General features: G+C 35.8%; 1 long non-coding RNA gene across 1 annotated transcript in view; it reads left to right on the top strand.

The window, feature by feature from the left end:
* The first annotated feature begins 6885 nt into the window (after positions 1 to 6885).
* Positions 6886 to 13858, top strand: part of LOC145691882 (uncharacterized) — a 61401-nt gene continuing 54428 nt past the window's right edge. The window contains exon 1 of the long non-coding RNA XR_014132576.1: positions 6886 to 7124. This is a non-coding gene — a long non-coding RNA (uncharacterized LOC145691882). The remainder of the gene's footprint in view (positions 7125 to 13858) is intronic.

Genomic DNA, 13858 nt, shown 5'->3' with positions numbered 1-13858 from the left:
AAAGAAAATATGAGAAGACAACTTGTGTAGACAACTAGTTATTGTGAGAAGTATTATGAGTTTTTCCTTTTGCACTACTCATATAGAATTCGTTTGAACTCATAGTCTTGCACGAAATTCGATTGTTTCGTATAGGCATCGTATTGAACCACATTTTTCTTTCATTCTAGGTTAGGATGACCAAATCACCAACTACTAAAAACAAGACATCTTTTATTTTTAGCTAGGTTGCTCCTCTGAATATATTGTACCGTAAGGCAAAAAAATTTAAAATTAAAGAAATAAAAATCAAAATAAATTGTTATCTAGTCAAGTACTAAAGGAACAGTGAATTCTTAAATCAAATTAAAAGAGCAATTAAACTAGTGGTTGCAATCTCTTATTGTCATGAAATGACAATAATTTATTAATGAAACAACTGACTTACAATGGTAGTATAGTGGAAATTTTTGTAACAATATAAATTATTTAACAGTGAGCATCCAAGAGTACTGAATTCATAACCAGACATAGTATGTCAGATTAATTGTATAAAAGATCATTATAATTTTACTCAATGCTTAACCAAACGGAAATAAGCTAAATATTTAAACATTCAAATCTGCCTGTCACTTTCAGAGACCTCCTAATTTCATGTCACATGCAAAATAGACAGTTAAAATTCCCTGTAGTCAAACTTTACCTCATTGCATAATTCGCTTGGTCTTGACCGGACAATGGTCTTTCTTGCGGCATTTGTAATTTCGTATAGACCATTCCATTGCGATTCTGGATACAGGACCCAGAATGCAGAATGCAGAATCCAGAATGAAGAATTCCGAATGCAGAATGCAGAATGATTTTTTACTTGCAAACTTGGTCATTTTATATGGACTATTGTCCTTGTTTGCCTTAATTATTTTTCCTTTTAACTTTGTCAAAAGCCACCATAAAAATTTACAAAATCTTAGGAAAGTCCTAATTACAATTTCTGAAAAATATTATTGTTATCTAATGATGTACAAATAACTATTTTTGAACTTTAATTTACCCTGAGGTTTACTTTCATCTTTTTCGTGATTTTATCCGAATTATTAATTACTACTGACAAGCAATGTTATTTGACTACAGGTGATTCTTGACTATTTTGCTTCTGCTTCCAACGATTTCTTGATTACACGTCCTGTCCTTGTGATTTTTAAAAAAATAATGTGATGCATGTATCCAAAAGTTAAAATATTACAGAAAACTTAGTTCCATCTTCACCTACCAAATTGCCATTATAATTTTTATGAAAACATGATTTTTTAAATTCTCAGTTCATGGTTTCATTACATTACCCCACCAACTAGAAGAAAAATTCATGAACAGTACCTTTAGCGTATGCCATTAGTTTTTAAATTCTCAGTTCGAATAAACATTGAATAAATTGACAAGCACTAAACACTGTGAAAAACACTGGGGGGTGAACATAATGTCCACTTGAATGATTGTGGTCTCAATTCAGAACACTGGGAGGTGAAAAACAGGGTCTTCTAATTGTCCTCATCGTGGCCATCGATAAACGAAAAATGTCCCTAGTCACTCCACAGAAATCGAAGTGAAGACTGAATGAAATGGTAGATGATGTGAACTGCAACTGGGCCTCTGTAAATGCAGACGCTGAGAGCTGCGACTGACAGTAGGCAACCGATAGTGGTTCCTATAGATGGTCCTCTTCTTGATATGTACTCGGGACCGTAGTGAAGGATGATGAACAGCTACCCATTTGGTGTGGCATTTGGGCATCACCTTTTGCTGGGAGCTGCGAATTAACGATGTCCTGGCCAAACCAAGGACCCTTGATGACGGATGAAAAACAGCTTGGCGTCTCGGTGTCCGTCGTGTGGACTGGAGGCGAGCTAAAGCTGCGGTGATTGGTTTTCCGAGTTCTGGAATCGAACCCTGGACCTTTATGATGATGGGACAGCTGTGGCACTGAAACATTTCAACAACAACTGGAGCCAAGGTGCTGCTGAATGATGAAAGTGACGATGTATCCGTGGTGAAACAGGAACGGGGGGAGATGCTGGCTGTTGTGGTGGTGATTCTGGAACAGCTGACGTAGAAGCTCGGCATAACTGCAAGGACTAGTTGACCATTAGGTGTTCTGGCTCTGGAGAAAGATGGCTGAATCTGCATGTGAGAGGCGCTGGAGAAACAGAAGCGGGCAGGCCAATGCTGGTACAGGAACGTCTGGAAGATGACCCTTGTAGAGGCTGGACGTAGCATCTGGAACTGGACCATCTCGAAGAAGGATGTGCCCATTGCTGGTGGACTGCATTTTACTGGAGAAGGAACTGACCTCCTGAAGTGACATCTCGTTGCAGTTGCATAATGACAAAAGAAATTGCATTAGTTTTTTATATTTATTATTTTTTTAACTTTTCGTGTTTTTGTCGTATTGCAATGTAAGGTAAAGTCGAACAATATCGAAAATTTATGGTAGAGATATGTTTAAAGTATTATTATTGAGAAATATTTTGTTTTTGACAAATATTATATAATAAGAACAAGGAAGTTTTCGCATCAACTGTGTTTGTTTACTTGTGGTTAATGACCCAGAAACGAAAGAATGACACTCCAACCGTTATTTGATGGAATGTTATGATTAGAATTGTAGTGGAAGAAAGTGTGTTTTTCTAACTAAACGGAAATAAGCTAAATATTTAAACATTCAAATCTGCCTGTCACTTTCAGAGACCTCCTAATTTCATGTCACATGCAAAATAGACAGTTAAAATTCCCTGTAGTCAAACTTTACTTCATTGCATAATTCGCTTGGTCTTGACTGGACAATGGTCTTTCTTGCGGCATTTGTAATTTCGTATAGACCATTCCATTGCGATTCTGGATACAGGACCCAGAATGCAGAATGCAGAATCCAGAATGAAGAATTCCGAATGCAGAATGCAGAATGATTTTTTACTTGCAAACTTGGTCATTTTATATGGACTATTGTCCTTGTTTGCCTTAATTATTTTTCCTTTTAACTTTGTCAAAAGCCACCATAAAAATTTACAAAATCTTAGGAAAGTCCTAATTACAATTTCTGAAAAATATTATTGTTATCTAATGATGTACAAATAAGTATTTTTGAACTTTAATTTACCCTGAGGTTTACTTTCATCTTTTTCGTGATTTTATCCGAATTATTAATTACTACTGACAAGCAATGTTATTTGACTACAGGTGATTCTTGACTATGTTGCTTCTGCTTCCAACGATTTCTTCATTACACGTCCTGTCCTTGTGATTTTTAAAAAAATAATGTGATGCATGTATCCAAAAGTTAAAATATTACAGAAAACTTAGTTCCATTTTCACCTACCAAATTGCCATTATAATTTTTATGAAAAAATGATTTTTTAAATTCTCAATTCATGGTTTCATTACAATATTTTTTAGCTTATCCATTCTCTCTGTATTTTTGAATCTCTCAGAAAGGGCAAATTTGGACTTTTTCGTTTTAACTCTTTGAGGGGCAGAAAAAGGAGACTGACATTTTGAGTTTGACACACGTACTATTTTATTTATGATGCTTTTCGAAAGAAATATTCTGCTATTGCGAATTAATGCTTATACCATCTCTTGAAAAACATGAAAAAACTTAAGTAGTTTGCGTTTCTAGCCATCATCACCAAAACTTACGAGATATATATGAGGAAACGTGATTACTGTAAGTGACCACCGCCAATGGAATTAATTAAATAACAAATAACTATCAGCAGCTACGAAAAAAATGAGAATATAAAATAATGAAATATTTTCCACTTCCATCCTGTTTGTTTCGTCTGTCCATCGAACGTTCATGAGCGAAAATATTCCTTCAGTATTGCCATTATGGGCAAGGATCGCAAACACATATTGGATATCTTTAAAAATTCAGAGTGCTGTTCAGACCTAGTATCGGTTTTGAGAAACACGTATCCACTTCTCGTGGTACTGGGATTTTTTTTTTTTGTTTTGTTTTCCTCGCTCCACTGCTTTATATTATTATTAACAAAATCCTTCAACAAAGCAATTTGATCGAAAAACAAAGAATCATTTATTGCAATACCTTTCTCCTTGAAGTAAGCAACACTCAGAGGCGGATTTTTTTCCTTAATATACACTGAGGAAATATACTATATGGTGCTGTAGGTGGCGTACTTAAAAAGGTAAGTTACATGCGTAATTCCTGTAGTTTTTGGAATTAACGTACAGCAGACGTATAACTGAAAATAAATTTTTTAAAATAGTTTCCGTATAAGTGTTCCATCGTACTTTCCATATGAAACAATATAGGCGGCCAGGATGTCACATACAAATGGAGGTACGTAACATATAACTGAGGAATGTAACATAAGTATATGCATATGATACACGGAAAACTGTTAGACATCATGCAACGGCATGATGTATCATCTAAGGGCAGTGCCTACGTAGCATACGGATAACGTATGCTCCGTACTGATTTCTGTAGCAAGCAATTGGATTTCGTATATTTGTGTAATGTACCTCTGTCAGGAGAACGGATTTTTCTCAGTGTAGAGATATACTAATTTCCATAATACGGAGTGTAGAGGAAGAAAGGAGGAAATGTCATCTCAAGTTTGTAATGAAAGAAAATAACGGAAGAATGGATAAAACAATTATTGTAAACATTTCTAACAAACATAATGCCAAAATAGGTGGGGACTAAAGAACTTTAATCTCTTATCACTTGCAGCAAAAATTCTAAGAAGATTCTATGGTAGAATAGATGTGGAAATTGATAAGGGACAATTTGAATTTAGAAGATGATATAGTATTAGCCAATGAGATTAATCCTTAGAGAAAAGAAAGGATGTGAATGTAGTGTTCGTTTATTATAGGAAATCAAGGCAGTGATGTTTGGGAGGAAGGTGCAGTAGTAACTTCAAAAGTTAAAATGAAGGAAATTGAACAAATGACAGATTCAATACGTTAGCACTATTATTAGTAAAGATTTTTATTGTGAATGAGATAGAAAAGCAAGACTAGGAATAACGACTAAAAGGATTTTTGAAAGTAAAAAAATTATAGCGTGGGTCACTGAATAAATAGTTAAAAAGAAAAGTAGTGGTCTAGTGTAAGTTATTGTATTATACGGTTATGTTGGGAAAATTTCGGTTGAATAAGAAATTAACAAAAAATCTGAAAATTTAATTGTAGCTGGCAATTAATCCTCGAGAATTGTAATGAATGAATAAATGAAAAGTAATTGCTTTGAAAATCAATCGCGATTGAATATAGTTTGCAGTTTATCGAATTCTGATTAATTTCTATGGCACTTACTTTCAATTGATTGGTTGATTGCAATTTATTTTCATTGGCTACATCGTACAGCTATTTTCGTGTAACAACAAGAAAGAACAATTGGCCTCTTTAGGAAAATTGTATGGGGAGGGGATTGAGCAATCGATGTTTTGTCACTAAACCGTGTTCATGACAGATAGACACCCAAGGGTAGTAAACATAAGCATAATATAAAAGCATATGACGATCACCATTTCCGGCTTTCTTCCCAGACTGGACGGATAAGGGTCGTTTACCACCACTTAATGTAAGTACCTTATTTCAAATCTGTGAATTGGGACTTCTTACCTGAAGTTTTAATTGCTTAGGACGTAAGCGAGTTTACGCCCTTTTTGCATGAAACGCATTTGTGGCTTTTGCCATGATTGTTTAGCCTCCTGGTAACATTTCAATTCAATATCAGAATAAAATGCTGCACATTACATTGTTTTATGTAAGAGAAAAACACTACTTAAATTTTCAATATAGTTTTTCTCCAACTCCCTTATTGCATCAAACTCCTCAATTGCAATTAAGTGGCACGGTAGCTCAACTAGAGCACTTGCCTCTGGTACGTGGGGTCCCTAGTTCGATCACCAGCCCAGTAAGTTTGTAGCGGAGAACATCGTGTCCTTGGTTTTTCTCGGGTACCCCGTTTCCTCCCACTTTCTTATTCTATCATCATTCACTGGCTTTAATCTTCGTTTCCGTTCGCCCCAATGGCATAATCGTGGGGCGTAAAATTGGAAGATTTCAGTTTTTTACAAATGTAATTGTCAATAGCAATGAACAACTTTCAATTACTCCATTGCAATTAAGAATTAAACGCTTCATCTACATTAACAATTAACAATTACAAATTTAATTCTCTAACGACAAATTGGAAACTAACAATTCACTTAATTTTACTTGATAAGGTCAGGATTGAATTCAGTCGCAATTAATATAATTGCAAAGAACAAATTGAAATAAATTACAATTGAAATCAATTGCAATTCATTTCCAAAGCAATTACTCTCAATTGATTGGTTACATGTAATTGATTTTAATCGATTAATATCCAAAACTGTTATATGAGGGTAAAATGATGGACACTACATGGAACCAATGAAAGAAATAATAACATTACAAGTAGTTGAACAGAAGAAATTATACTGGATAGGATATTATTTGGGAACTAATTATCCTATATTGTAAGATATACAATAGGAAGTTCAGTGAAAAAGAAAAGATGGTTTTGTAAGAGAGAATATTACATATTAATAGTGAAAAAAATAACAACTGACAAGTAATACGTGAAGATGAAAATATTAGCTTATCATTAGTAGCTTCTCACTTTACTGCAAGTACTCTTCCAGAAATGCCAACTTGCTTATAATGGTAAATTGTCAATGTACCTAAGTCATAGGGTCCAAATCCTCAATATTTTGTTCATAAGACACATTCCTAGAAAGCAGCGAACACATTGACTGGTAACTGTATTGCGCAATTTCGTTCAGCATTATCTTCATTAAAAGAACGATCTATTGACCTTGACACGCTAGCTTTAATCTTGTTTCTGTGATTGCATGTGGTTTCAGATAATATTAAAACTTACTGTGAGTGCAAATAAAGATATTCATAAACGAAGTCTACCAGCCTTTATGCTTTGCTACAGTGCAGATTCTAATTCATTTACCTTATATAGCTAAGCCGAACTTTCAAACAAGAAGATGAGAATATATCTGAGCGGCTCGGGCTATCATAACAGTAGTCGCCACCTTCTGTGAAATTGAGTTATTAGGTTGGATCGATCCACAGAACAGTGTGTAAGTAGTTTAATTGCAGAAATGTACCTGCAGGTTCGAGGGGAAGCTTGTTTGGCATGTGCAATTGCATTGAATTGGATGGTGATGAACCCTGATGATGGTGATGGTGCGGAACCTTCTTTTGCAGTTTACTGGAAAGATATAAAATGTAACATACCATTATGTTTCCCTAGGCCGCTCATATATGGATTTGTTTCCTGTGGTATAAAACGGTCAGTGGTTGCACCTGAAGGAAGTCACAATATGTACTAAAATAATTTTATCTACAAAATAAGAGAATAGAACTTACGTAATGTACTAATTTTTGCATACAAGTGTTAATGAATTAGGTAAGTTTTCTTCTGTTACCAGGATTTAGGCTTTAGGATATACATTTCTGGGCTTTCGGCATCTAAGGCCATTTAGCCCGTCATGTATGAGGGACGACGTCCCTCGGCGACCACACTATCCGGCGAAATGGAAGAAAGAAAAGATTGGGGAATGAAGGAAGCGGCCTCGGATCTATAAGTTAGGTACCACCCCAACATTTGCCTGGTTTCAACGAGGAAAACCCAGGAATACCTTATTCAGGACAGCTGGCCTGAAAAAGCTTTCTACACTTTTTCGACCGAGTGCCCCCAACGGGAATCAACTCAGAACCGCGCGCGCCGAAGGCGAGAGCGTTAGCGACTATGCTACGTGGGGCCACTTCCCTTACCTTGCTCAGATTGCTCAGACGCGCCTCTTCGGTTTCGGCACCTGAAGATTTAAACCGAAACGGGCTATCATCATTGCAATCTTCTTTCTTTATTTCATCATTCATTTTCCTTTTTTTTTTTAGAGCTGGGACAAGGACAAGGACAAGGACAAGGACAAGGACGAGGGCGAACCACAACACATTGAACAGAGAAAACAATCAAAACAAAACAAAATAAAATTTAAAGAAAAAAAAAAAAACAGCAAATCCTTACTACTAACTACTATTCTCGAATGATTATCAAGTCTTCTTTATCTAATCAAACTTATCTACTCTACGTTCTGTCTCAAGTCGAGCTTAACATTCATCCTATCATAAATATCATCATTCATTGCTTTTTGCCTATACTTATCTCATCCATGCAGTATTCCCTCTTCTTCTTTGTTTCATTTCGTTCAGGTTTCCCTGTATGATTAGGTTTTTCACCTTGTACATAATTTGATTCTCTCCTGTATGTTTTTTATTAATTTACCACACTCTCCTACAAAATCACTAGACACACACTTCACTTATCACTATTAAGCACTGTCCACACTGGTATTTATAATATTGCACTAATACACTATCACACCCCTGTATGTGAAACATTTTAACGACTAATTCCACTACACGCATTACACTTGTTTCGTTCCTTTTGTGCATTCGTTAAATCTTGTCTATCTCATGTAGGATGATTTTGTTTTCGATATATGTTCCTCGGTTGTTTTACGCATGTCCACGGTCCCCAATACAACGGCTTGGGGTCCAGGACCCACTCGGAGCACTTAGTGCGGGCCCTGGTCAGTTGTGTCCCACCGCCGTGTGCACCGGAACCGAAAGCGGCGCGTACGCAACAAGATCGCGGACGGTCACTATTTTCTTTTACCCGAGTTCATTTGTCTCATTTCTTAATTCTATGAGATATTAATGTGCTGTATATTAGAATGCACGATAACCCACCACCGAAACACGAAATTCACTCCGGCCCGACGCATCCGGAGTTCCAATCCGGTCTGTCCGGGGATGTGTCGAGCTCACTTTTACTCCCGCGCTTCCTTCCGGGGCATGCGGAATACCAGCAATCCTGGAGGAGGCCTCCGGTCCGAAAGGAACGCCCCATACACACGTTCTCACATTCAAACTAATTTATTCATATATCTATTAATTTCTTATTGGTTTCTGTTTGCTAGATTCCTTTCTTCATATTGTTTTTTGCTGCGTTCGGAAAATTCAGCCGTAATTCTGTTCAGCACTTTAAAGTCTTCCTCTTCGCTAATAATATCCTCTAATCTTCCTGTTCTTCTATTGTTCCTCTCGTTCATTCGGTCTTCTAGTAGGGGACACCACATTATATAGTGTTCCGGAGTTCCAAACTCACCACAACCACAGTTCCCTTCTTCTTTTAAGCCAAACCTTTGAAAATATTGGCCATAGGGCCCATGTCCCGTGAGGAAGTGTACAAGGCCTGCAGATGGTTCAAAATGGTTCCATTTTAGTCTTTCATTTATGTTTGAAATTAATTTATGTGTTCTTCTTGCCTTCTCTGAGTTGTTCCAGTCTTGTTGCCACTTTTCTAATATTACTTGCTCTATGTCTTGTATGTTATCTATTTCTTTCCCTATTAGGTCCTGTACCCTACTTTTGTTTCCTTTTTTAAACCAATACATTGCCGCCCGTTGGATTATTAATAAATGCATTGGTTTTAACCCCAACAATACAGCTAGTGCATTGTGGGGAGTAGTACCAAATGCCCCGCTTAGTCTGATCATTATGTTTCTTTGCGGTCTTTCTATTTTCAGTTTTAGTGCATTGTTTTCTAACAACCTGTGAGCCCAAACGCTGGCAGCATAATTCATAGTTGCCCCTAAAATTGAGTCGTGGTATATTTTTATTATTTTTCGTGGAAGCTTATATTTATTACTTGCTATATTTATTAGTTTATTGGTAACTTTCTGTCCTTTATCACTAATGTAATTTATGTGATGGCCAAAGTTTAGTTTATCATCTACCTGAATGCCAAGATATTTGAATTCGCTTACTCTTTTTATTTTTTCTTCTCCAATTTTGATGGTTGGGTCCCTTGCCAGTTTTGTTCCGAAAATCATATATTTGGTTTTTTTCTTGGATAATTTTAGTTTACTTTCTGAACTCCAATCTTGCAATATTCTTATTATTTCTTTTGAGTTTTCTTCTATTTCCCTTCTTGTGTTTGCTGATGTTATTACTGCTAGGTCATCTGCAAAGGCTATTACTCTATCTACGCATTTATTTTTGTTTAATGCTTCCAAGCATGGCTGGAATTCAATGTCCCACATCAATGGACCTAGAATAGATCCCTGTGGGCATCCTTTTTGTGTATTAATGCTAATATCCCCATTCTCTTCTTTTATTATTATTTTTCTGTCTTGAAAATAATCTTTTATTGTGTTCACTAGGTATTCTGGTATTTTTAGCTCTTTTAGTCTTCGTACCAGCGAGGGGATCCACAGATTGTCGAAAGCCCCTTCTATATCTACAAACAAGGTTAATACGTACTTTTTTGCGCTCCTGCGATCCAAAATGTTGTCCACAAAAGCATTTAGAGCGTCCTCGGTTGATTTGCCCCTCCTAAAGCCGTATTGCAAGTTATCTCTTTCAATATTCCTATATTTGTGTAGTCTGGAAACTATTGTTTTTTCATAAATTTTGGAAATATTCCGAAGGAGGCATATTGGTCTGTAGGAGCTTACATCTGTTGGGTCCCTATCTTCACTTTTCATTAATATTATTAATTTTGATTCCTTCCAAGAAAGCGGAAATTTCCTCTTCCTTAGTAGAGTATTGCATAATTTAGTTAGATAAGGTATCCATATTTCTTTCTTCTTTTTATAAATTTCATTTTTTATTCCGTCTAATCCAGAACTTCCCTTACCAGGAATACTTCCCGTTTGTTATACTGGTTATTTCTTCCACGAGAGTATATATTGTGCGGATTTTACATCATCCTCTGATTGAGTGGCCAAGAGCCTGGTCTAACACTATGACTCCACATTTGCCGTCATAAAGTCGGTGCGGTCAAATCATTCTCAGATGGTTTTGAAGGTAGCGGAACATCACTGAAGTAACCCCTTGAGATGGATATTCCAACAAGTAGTTTTAGTTGAGGGTATTCTTCCGGTTGAATGCTGAAAAAGAAAAGTATGTATACATGACTCCAAAAGTGCATTACCACCTGCAATTCCCCCTTCCCTGCAATAGTAGGCAACCCAAAACAGGGCCGTTAGGATTGTTGAGAACTTGAAAGACGTTGGACCAAATCTCAATTTTGTGACAAATGTATCAGAGTGGCAAACTGCAAATAAAAGAATAAAATAAATTGTTAAGAATGACGATTCTATTATCGTAAGAGCAATGGATGACACACAAAGTTACGAAGTGATATTACTTAAGCAGTTCAAATGAGAAGAATAGAAAGAAATAGATATAAGAGGAAAGCAGTCTCTCTTCTATTTCCAAAAAGAAATACTCTCAAAAATGAAAACGGTTACATAGTATAAAGGTTTAAAATAAAAGCTTAACAGCACAAAAACAAACATCCACACGAAACAGAAAGAAAAACACAGAAGGGACACCAGCAGACTTGCGGGCCTTCCATGTAAGATAAAGAGATGGGACCCTAGTTGCAAACACAATTTTTATAATAATAATAATAATAATAATAATAATAATAATAATAATAATAATAATAATAATAATTATTATTATTATTATTATTATTATTAAAAAATCGTTACCCTTTCAAAATTTCTGACTCTACCTAACAGCATGTCTTCATATACCGGTCATGTGTACACTTTTTGTCAATGAGCGGTTCCAAAGACAAAAGGGATGGAAATCTCCGAGAGAGAGGAAGAAAAACTTTCTTATGATAAATACTAGGTCAAGGTTCTAAGCATTTGCTTCTGGCAAACGCTATTTTGTTTCATTTTCGGAAACAGAAATGTTTTTAGGGCTAAGAAATTACAGTGCAAATATGGAGAATATAATATGCAAATTTGGGGTTTAGTTTACCTGAATGGGGGACATGTTATCATACATTTCAATCTTCAATAAGAGAGCAAAAAGTCTTCCCTGTGCTCATCCAACCGAGAAATGTCTTTGGAAGAAATCAGATAAGGAATTTTGCAGGTGTCCACTCAGCCGTGGACCCAACACCTATCGTTATCTTACGATCAGAGTTTTCCTAAGTGATTCCTTGTCACGCATTAAAATAACAGGAAATCACTTACTAGTTCGTTTTTAAAATACTGGTTCCATCTCGCAGGTTATATTCCTTCTTTAATTTTCTTAATACTGATCATTGGGAATAGTTTATACAAGTATACAAATGTATTTCCGTTCAAGTTAGACTTTTATGTTCTGTTTCTTAGTCCGATTGAAAGTTTAACTTCTCTTTTCAGCACTGACGATATATGTATGTGAGACGGGACCTTAGTGGGATCCGAACCACTGCTCAGGTTTGCATTTTCCTGGTTAACAATTTTAGACATCCAAACTATACTATGCATAAATATCAAAAGTCGTATAAAAAGGTTATATCCGTCCGTCTGTCCTTTCAACGTTGATCGGCATTGGAACAAATATATAGCAGTGATCGAAACGACAATACGTATATACTAGTAGCTCCCGGGGACATTTTCAGTAGATCGCGTTAACGCTCTGGTTGCTAACCTTGATTTTATTTATTTATTTATTTATTTATTTTTCCTGTTTTGACTTGCAATATGGAGAGTTCTACAGTTGTCATAAGTATATAAATGCAAATTGTAATTACAACTTATTACACCATTTGAAGTACTAAATTATAAGAAACATCACATGTTAAATTTGTTACATCATATTCATACATCGTTATCATTTGCAAAGTCCCGAACTGAATAATATTCTTCCTTCACTGAGCTGACGCAACAAAGGTAAGAGGTTTTTTTTTTCAAAAGAAAAGTCGGTAGTTCTTTTGGTAATAGCTCACAGTAGGATTTAAAAACGGTAGGTCAGAAGCTTCATATCCTTGGCGACCACCAGTGGCGTATTTAGAGGGGGGGCTTCCGGGCTTAAGCCCCCCCCCCGAAATCTTACTTACTATAGTAAAGTATATGACATATCTTGCAGAATTTTCATATTTTTAGGCAAAGCCTCCCCCCCCGAAAGTTTGCAAAGCCCTCCCCGAAACAAAATCGTAAATACGCCACTGGCGACCACTGATATATAGCGACAAGCTTTTTTTTTTATTATTTAAAGAAATGATTTAGGTTTTTAAGAAAATATGTCATTTTTGCTTTTAACATTCCACTAAAACCAAAAATGGTTGAAGTTTACTAGTACTTCTGGTTTCAATATTGATTTTCATAGAGCAACGACGGTAAGAGATATCGAGAATCGTTTTCCTGTAATCGATTAAGCATACCAGAAATATGTTCCATCTACCCCGTTAACTCTATTCAAATCTGAAGTGGTTAAAATCAACAATTTCTGATTTCGACGTTGATAGCCATAGAATAAAAACCGTAATAAATAGGACGTGCGTTTTTGGAAATCGATTCAGTGTTTCAAGGAATCGTACGATTTGCACTTGTAGCAATCTTAAAAACCGGAAGTAGTTATTTTTTATAGTTCTTCCGGTTTTAATTCGACCACCAAAGATTAGAAGCGGTAAAATATCATGAGTAATGCCTCTCTAATACAAGGTCCTGATTTGAAGAGGGTACAGGAGCAATTGTTTTCCGTTAAGTTTGAGAAACACTTTTTTTTTTAAAGAAAATAAATTGTATATTAATATATTAACAAAGAAAGTACAACTCTTGTTTGTGGACATTCTTGACTTCCTGACAAAATCTGAAGTGACTCTATTGTTCTCACATGGATTCAATGTTCCGAGGTTAAGTTTTATCTGTATTGAAACCAGAAGTGGATGAAATATACTTTTCTGATTTCAGCGTTGATCATCATACTGAAAATCATGGATAGCAAGAAACAGGTTTTC

The sequence above is a fragment of the Thermobia domestica genome, chromosome 8 (assembly GCF_964235325.1).
Source record: "Thermobia domestica chromosome 8, izTheDome1.hap1.1, whole genome shotgun sequence".
NCBI classification, from domain to species: domain Eukaryota; kingdom Metazoa; phylum Arthropoda; class Insecta; order Zygentoma; family Lepismatidae; genus Thermobia; species Thermobia domestica.
This window is presented reverse-complemented; position numbering and strand designations above follow the sequence as displayed.